This window comes from Pteropus vampyrus, unplaced genomic scaffold (assembly GCF_000151845.1).
Source record: "Pteropus vampyrus isolate Shadow unplaced genomic scaffold, Pvam_2.0 Scaffold328, whole genome shotgun sequence".
NCBI classification, from domain to species: Eukaryota; Metazoa; Chordata; class Mammalia; order Chiroptera; family Pteropodidae; genus Pteropus; species Pteropus vampyrus.
The window spans coordinates 1,078,780-1,085,947 of record NW_011889109.1 but is presented as its reverse complement, the minus strand read 5'-3'; the positions used below and the strand labels follow the sequence as shown (position 1 = coordinate 1,085,947).

The 7,168-nt window shown below is 37.2% G+C and overlaps 2 pseudogenes; one reads left to right on the top strand and one right to left on the bottom strand.

The window, feature by feature from the left end:
• The window catches only part of LOC111730688, an 80,071-nt pseudogene that overhangs the window by 59,569 nt on the left and 13,334 nt on the right, over positions 1 to 7,168 (top strand).
• On the bottom strand, positions 1,522 to 1,639 carry LOC111730692 (annotated as a pseudogene).

Here is a 7,168-nt window from a genome sequence, read left to right as displayed (position 1 = left end):
GGAAGGTACAGAGATTGTCTATACTTTCCTACCCTGACACATGCTGACCTTCCTCCATCAACAATATCCCATACCAGAGAGCTTTATGTATTTTTATCATTGATGAACCTACATTGACACGTCATTATCATCCAAAGTCCATACTCTCATTAGAGTTCCCTCTTGGTATTGCACGTTTTGTGGGTTTGAACAAATGTATAATGATTTATGTCCACCATAATAGAGTCACACAGAGTCCTTTCATTGCCCTAAAAGTCATTGTGCTCTGCTTATTCATCTCCCTCCCTCCTAACTCCTGCAGTATCTCTTTACTATGTCTAGAGTTTTGCCTTTTCCAGAATGTCATATAGTTGGAATCGAACAGCATACGTAGCCTTTTCAGATTACCTTCTTTCACTTACATATGCATTTAAGATTCCTCCATGTCTCTTCACGGCCTGATAGCTCATTTCTTTTTAGTGTTGAATAGTATTTCACTGTCTGGATGTACCAGTTTATTTCTCCATCACCTACTGAAGTTGCTTCCAAGTTTGGTAGTTGTGGATAAAGCTGCTAAAACATTTGTGTGCAGAGTAGTTTTGTTTGTTTGTTTGTTTGTTTGTTTTGTAGCATGTATTAGTACTTCATTCCTTTTCATTTTCACATAATAGTGCATGTATGAATCCCACATTTTGTTTTATCTATTTATGATTTGATTCTTTGTGGCTACGGTGAGAAATGCTGCTATATACACTTTCGTACTAGTTTTATTGGACTTACATTTTTATTTCTCTTCAGTGTACACCTAGGAATGGAATTGTTGAGTCATATGGTAACTTTCTGTTTAATATTTTGAGGAACTGCAAGACTGTTCTCCAAAGCAGCTGTACCATTTTACATTACTGCCAGGAGTGTAAGAGGTTTGCAGTTTCTTCATCAACACCTGTTATCTGTCTTTTCGATGATAGGTATCCTAGGGATATGGAGTTGTATCTCATCCTGATTTCAGTTTGCATTTTCCTGATATCTAATTGTGTGAAATATTTTTTTGAGTGCTTATCGACTGACTATGTGGTACATCCAGACAGTGAAATACTATTCAACACTAGAAAGAAATGAACTATCAGGAGTGAAGAGACATGGAGGAATCTTAAATGCATGTGTAAGTGAAAAAAGATAATCTGAAAAGGCTACGTATGCTGTTCAATTCTGACTATATGACATTCTGGAAAAGGCAAAACTATGGACACAGTAAAGAGATTTTTCTACATTTTTTTTGAGAAATACCTATTCAGATCCTTTGTTTAAAAATTGGGTTGTCTTTTTGTTGTTGAGTTTAAAATGTTCTTTATTCTAGATATAAGGCCTTTCTCAGATATATGGTGAGTAGTTTCTCCCTTTCTGTGTGTTGTCTTTCCACTTTCTTGGGGGCTGGGTTTTACTTTATTTTATTTTTTTATTCTTTTTTTTTTTAGGCGAGGCAACCCTTGGTTGACTTCATAGATTGCAAGGACCTTACAATCACTTATTTTTTATTTTTTATGCCTACAGCACCTGGTCTTCCTAGAGGGTCTTCCATCCAAGTACTAACCAGGCCCGACCCTGCTTAGCTTCCGAGATCAGACAGAATCAGCTTGTTCAGGGTGGCATGGCTTTAGTCTTGAGGGCTAGGTTTTAAAGGCTGCAGGAGATATTTTTTTAATTGAGATTGTGCTCATAAACTAGTTCCTACAATGTCCACAACAACAGTCCCAAAATGAGTTTTCATAACCAGGAGGACCTGCAGTTAAATGCAGGAATTCCTCAGTCTTGCCTCCAGGATAATAAATACCTAGGCGCACTTGGGAACGTTTTTGTTTCAGCTCAGGTCAACTGCAACTGTAGCCTCTGGGAAGTTTGTGCGCACAGATACTCACAAACTTCCTCCTGCTGCTCTCCTTAGATCCCCACCACGGCTGCTCTTTCCTGGCCCCATTCATCCTGCTTCTACATTCTTCTTCCTGTTAACAAAAATAATTTTCAACATATAAGATCTTATTACTGGTTTTGACCCAGACAAAAAGTTTTCACTACCAAAAACCTTGGTTGAGACAACCTTTTTTGCACCAGGGTCCGGTACTCCTTTGAGAATCTGATGCCTGATGATTCGAGGCGGAGCTGAGGCGGTGATGCTAGTCCTGGGGAGTGAATGCAAATACAGATGAAGCTTTGCTCGCTTGCCTGTCCTCTCACCCCCTGCTGTGCAGCTCAGTTCCTAACTGGCCATGGACCAGGACAGGTCTCCAGCCCGGGAACTGGGATCCCTGGTCTAGAGGACACAAAGTTACCTCATTTGACAAGGGAGCCACCTTCCATTAACTTAACCCTTTGGGAAGATGATAGTGTCTTAGTTGATCTTTTTCCTTATATAGTATCTGTCTAATAAATGGAGTTAAAGTCTATCTGTTTCTGCCCTGGGGCATCTTGGCTTAGGGCCAGGCCCCTGAGCATTTATTATGAGGAAGTCATGATTTGAATAACTCCAAAAAGGAAAATTCAAGAAAAGATTTATTTTACTTTAAAGACAGCACGGTTTATTGATATTTCTAATTAGCTATCTTGTAGAAAAAACATGCATCATTCATTCCACATATGTTTATTGCACTCCTAATACACAAAAAGCACCTTGTTTATACATTTTTCCCCTTCAATCCTCTTCAACTGTTCTTCTACTTTCCACCTGTGGCAAACACTAGTTTCTTCTCTATATGAGCATTTTTGTTTTTTACATGTAAGACGGATCATACTATATTTATCTTTGCCCTATTTCATTTAGCACAATGCCCTTGAGGTTTATTCATGTTGTTGCAAATAGCAAAATTTCATTTTTTAGACTGAATAATACTCTATTTTTAATCTATATGTTTACCATGTTTTTTTTTTTGTTTTTGTTTTTGTTTTTTTTTATCTGTTCATCCATTGATGGACACTTAGGTTGTTTCCATGTCTTGGCTATTATAAATAGTGCTGCCATGAATGTGAGGATGTGGATATCTTTTTAAGTTAGGTTTTTGTTTTATTTTGTTTTTTAGATAAATATCCAGAAGTGGAATTGCTGGATTATATGGTAGTTCTATTTTTAATTTTCCGAAGAACCTCCATGCTGTTTTTCATAGTGGTTGCAGCAATTTACAATCCTACCAACAGTGCACTAAGGTTCCCTTTTCTTTACATCCTTGCCAACACTTGTTATTTTTTATCTTTTTTAATGATAGCCATTCTAGCAGGTGTGAGGTTATATCTCATTGTCATTTGGATTTGCATTTCCTTGATAATTAATAATGTTGAGCATCTTTCCATGTACCTGTTAGTCATATGTATGTTTTCCTTTAAAAATTTATATTCAGATCTTCTACCCATTTTTTAATTGGATTAATTGATTTTTGCCATTTAGTTGTATGAGGTCTTTGTATAGTTTGGATATTAGCCCCTTATGAGATATGTGATTTGCAAATACCATTTCCCACTCAGTAGGGTACATTTTTATTTTGTTGATGTGCAGGAGCTTTTTATATTGATGTAGTCTCAGCTGTGTATTTTCACTTTTGTTGCCCTCACTTTTGGTGTGAGATTCAAAAATCATCGCAAACACATGTCAAGGAGCTTACTGCTATGTTTTTCTCTAGGAGTTTTATAGCTTCAGGTCTTACATTCAAATCCATTTTGAGTTAATTTTTTGTATATGATGTAAGATAACAGTCCAATTGCATTCTTTTGGTTTTGGCTGTCCAATGTTCCTATCACTATTGATTGAAGAGGCTGTTATCCACCATTGTATATTCTTGTCTCCTTAGTCATAAATCAACTAGCTGTCTATGTTGGTTTATATCTGGGCTCTCTATATTCTGATCCCTTGTTCTTTGCGTCTGCTTTTACGTCAATACCATACTCTTTTAGTTGCGATAGCTTTGTAATAGAGTTTGCAATCAGGGAGCATAATATCTCCAGCATTATTCTTCTTTCCCAAGATTTCTTTGGCTTTTTTGGGGTCTCATGGTACCATACAAATTTTAGGGTGGTTCTATTTTGTGAGCAGATTTTTGCAGGGACCTAAGTTTTCAACTCTTTTGTGTAAATTCCAAAGAGCACGATTGCCAGGTCATATTTAAGAGTGTGTTCAGTTTTGTTAGAAACTTTGTAAACTGTCTTCCAAAGTGGCCTTATCATTTTGCTTTCCCAACAGCAGTGAATGTAGCTCCACCTCCTTGCTGATATTTGGTGTATTTGGTGTTCTGGATTTTCACTGTCATCATAGGTGTATAATGAATGGTATCTCATTATTTTAACACATGTTTTCCTCAGTTAAATCTATGCATTTTTTTAAACTGAATATTTTCAGTGTCTTGAAAATATCCATTTAAAAACGTTTTTTAAAGTTATTGTCTTAGTTACAGAATGCCATTCAATTGATTTGCCATAGTTTTTAATATGAGATACATTGCCTTTTCCATATACATGCAGTTTTCCAAAAGTAACTTTGGAATTTTATTTTCACCAACTCTTTGCTACAAATAATTCTGTCTAGATTCACTATGCACATCTTGTTAATAGTACCCTAATATTTAAATATCTCATTTCATTTAATAAAACATAGGCAATTTTTACACTCTGTTTTCCTCATTACTACTTCTTATAATGTGTATGTTTTCCAGAAAATTTTTTAAGTTCTTATAATTACATATTTCAGTTAATTCATTAAGCCTGTTTTGTTCCCTGTCCTCTTTTTCAACTTAATTTTATGTAAAGTCACCTGGTCTTTGTCTACATACATGTCACTACTGTCATGCTGTTCTGGCTATTGTTGGCTGCTTATGTTGCTGACCACATCTCTGCACATAGACCTTTGCCATGGGTCACCATGACACTGCCAAACATTGTTTGTACACTAAATAGCCCTTCCATACATACCATCTGTGCTATAGGTTAGGGGTGCTCAGCTCCCTGGCTGTGGACTGGTACTGGTCCATGGCTTGTTAGGAAGCAGGCAGCACAACAGGAGGTTCATTTGTATTTGCAGGCGCTCCTCAGCACCAGTATCACCACCTCAGCTCCACTTCAGATCATCAGGCATTAGATTCTCATAGGAGCACCAGTCTCTGCTGCCAAAAATGTTGGGGACCACTGCTCTAGGTCATGTAGTGATGCATCTTAAGGATACTGTTTTCTGATGATGGTTCTGAAGTCAGAGTTAATTAATTTTGGATAAGTGCGTATTAATTTCTATTGTTTCATAATAAGAATAACTGACACATCTATTAAGAGCACTTCTCACCTGATGTCTTTTTATATGTCTGAGATTGTAATTGTTAAAAGATCCCAAAGAGCTGATGTCAAAAGATTAAAAAATTTCAGTAAAAGACACACACACACACACACACACACACACACATGGACATTTACATTAGGACATTTATGCCAAAATTGAGAACTTTATTTTTAAAATTATATAATGTTTTTTATGCGGTGTGCCCCTCCCCACACTGCATGCTCTGCATCAGGAAAGACCACTGCTCACATACAGTACAACTTGCTCAGATCAGCAACATAATCTGGTAACTTTGTACATCAACATCTGCAGGATATGATGACTCATATTCTTGTCTGAGAATGGTGATATAATCACACTCTTAAGTGACACAACTCAGGTCCTGCATCTCCTTTAAAACATTTCTTCCTAAGCTCCTGGTATTTGCAGTGACCTGTTATAATCTGTGCTGCCTGGATGAGCAGTGGTGTGCCAAACTGTAGTGTGCACATCCTGGCTCAAACCCTGGCCGTCCGATTGCTTTTGTGTGTGAGTGATAGAAAGATACATAAACCTTATGGGCTCTTTGTTTTTACATGAACAGTTGGAATAGTTAATCTCAAGAATGGTAAGCTAATCATGTTAGAAGACTTTATTGCATGGCATATAGTAAGATCTGAAAAATTACCTTAGTTAATAAGGTACGTTAATTTTTTATGTGTTTATTGAGATTGAAGCATGCTTGTGTTATTTTTTTGTAATTTTTTCCATCTTAGTATTTCTCTGACATTAAATAATAATTTCAAAGCACTCAATATTTTTGTCCATGTAACTGGATAATTAAATGATATTATATAGTGAGGAAATTGATCTGTCTGCTGCCTATTTTATATAACTAACTGCAGGTGTGAAATCATATGTGATTTCAGATAGTCTTCCTTCATTCTTAATCTTTATAAAAATGTGTTTACCTGAAACAGGTATTTCAAAATTTAGTGATTTGCAACATATTTTTCATTTTCCCTATGGTGTGTTTCTTTTGGAAAGTAAATTCCTTCTTTAGTTCTTAAGGAAGAATTAAGATTTCAGAGACTATTATTTCATATAATCTGGTTATTTATTAATTTACCTGCTAGATTTATCATGGAATACTAATTTTTATTATTGTTATATGCAGATTTTTTTTGTATCCATTATGCAAAATTTCCCAGGGCCAAGAGACCAAAGAAAGAGGCTGACGACTTTATTATAACATTAAAAGTTTATTAAGGGAAATTATGTATGAGATGTGTCTTAGGTGGTGGCAAGAAGACATGGCTATCCACTCTGCATGGCAAATGCTGAGGAGTTACAGAGGATGGGGCAAGATAGATGGGGGTATTGGAGTGTGCCTGCCCCCCACAGATGAGGGAGAAACATTTACATGCTTACCTGGAGACAACTACATGTTTGGGACAGAGCCCGCCTGGGGCCTGGGAGAGGGGTCATACAGTCTCTGAGTGGATTTACAGAAAGCAGTCTCTGTTCTGGCCCAGATCTATCTGGGTCTAGCCTGAGGATCTAGCCATGGTCACGTCATTGAACAGTCTCTCCTCCACCCTCCACTCCTCATTACCGGCTCTTACAGTCTCACATGCCCGTCTTCTGTGAGGTGCCCGAGTGGTCAGTGAGGGGCTTCATTAGCAGGGAGGTAGCTCGTTGACAATTGAGCACATTTGGGACACAGTCCATAGGAAAAATATAGACACTTTCAGGAAAAAGAAAAAGCAATGCAAGTACTAGTAACAGTTTTTCCACTCTGTCCCCCAGGATCCAAACCAACATGCCAACATGTCGCCTAGGCTTGTGGTTGGGTCACTCAGGGATCTTGCTTGCATTTTCCTGTGTTAACAAAGAACTATGAAC